This window comes from Apium graveolens, chromosome 11 (genome assembly GCF_009905375.1).
Source record: "Apium graveolens cultivar Ventura chromosome 11, ASM990537v1, whole genome shotgun sequence".
NCBI lineage: Eukaryota > Viridiplantae > Streptophyta > Magnoliopsida > Apiales > Apiaceae > Apium > Apium graveolens.
The window spans coordinates 47,931,467-47,932,766 of NC_133657.1; the positions used below are offsets into that span (position 1 = coordinate 47,931,467).

Genomic DNA, 1,300 nt, shown 5'->3' on the forward strand with positions numbered 1-1,300 from the left:
GCTTTTGTTGCTGCAATCTCTTAGGAAAAGGTGGTGGAGGATAGAGCTGTTTCTCCCCTGTATTAGCCTCAGGCAAAGTGTGTTCAACAGTAGTCTTCTTTGGTTCCGCCGCTTTCTCCTTTTTCTTAGATTCTTCATCTCTAACTTCAGCTTCGACTTCTTTTGCCTTTTCAGCATCAGCTACTTTTCCAGACCTTAAGGTAATAGCCTTGACTTGCTCTTTAGCTTCCTTCCTGCCTGGTACTTCCGTGTCATTGGGAAGAGTGCCAGGTTGACGATTGAGCACTGCATTGGCTAATTGACCGATTTGATTTTTCAAAGTCTTGATAGAAACCGCCTGACTCTTGCACAACAGCTTAAGTTCCTCAAAATCAGCACTAGTAGGTACAGCTGCACTTCCCTGTTGAGGATATGATTGCCTTGTAGCATACTGCTGTGGTTGCTGGAATCCAGGTGGGTTAAACTGTTTACTCACCCCTTGCTGATATGGTGGCTGAATAGCATTCTGATTATTCCCCCAGCTGAAATTTGGATGATTTCTGTTATTAGGATGATAGGTCGCTGGCACAGGCTGCTGTTGTCGCTGATAATTATTCACATACTGAACAGATTCGTTGACAAGAGAACACTGATCCGTAGCATGAGAACCTGCATAAAGCTCACAAACCATAGCTATTTGATTAACTCCATACGTAGCCAGAGAATCAACCTTCATTGATAGCGCTTGGAGCTGGGCTGCAATAGCGGTGGCTGCATCAACTTCCAGAATACCTGCGACCTTGCCTGACGTCATCCTCTGAGTTGGGTTTTGATGCTCATTTGCAGCCATTGTCTCTATAAGATTATACGCCTCAGTATAGCTTTTAGCCCATAAGGCTCCTCCAGCTGCTGCATCGACCATGGGCCGAGATTGGGCCCCCAAACCATTATAAAAACCAGTGATTACCATCCAATCCGGCATTCCATGATGTGGACATTTTCTCAACATTTCCTTGTAGCGTTCCCAAGCCTCGCACATAGATTATGTAGGTTGCTGCGCAAACTGAGTAAGAGCACTCCTCATAGCAGCTGTCTTTGCCATTGGATAAAACTTCACCAGAAACTTTTGCGCAAGATCTTGCCACGTAGTGATGGACCCAGCTGGTTCAGAATGTAACCAGTCTTTAGCCTTATCCCTCAGTGAGAATGGGAAAAGCCTCAACTTGATAGCCTCATCAGTCACGCCATTATACTTAAAAGTGCTGCAGATCTTGACAAAATTTTTTATGTGCATGTTGGGGTCTTCAGTTGCCGCTCCTCC

At 45.2% G+C, this 1,300-nt stretch overlaps 1 non-coding gene across 1 annotated transcript; it reads left to right on the top strand.

Moving 5' to 3' along the window:
- The first annotated feature begins 959 nt into the window (after positions 1-959).
- LOC141699099 (small nucleolar RNA R71) lies at positions 960-1,066 on the top strand. The gene has a single exon (XR_012565586.1). It is a non-coding gene; the product is annotated as a small nucleolar RNA R71 (small nucleolar RNA).
- The last annotated feature ends 234 nt before the right edge of the window (positions 1,067-1,300 follow it).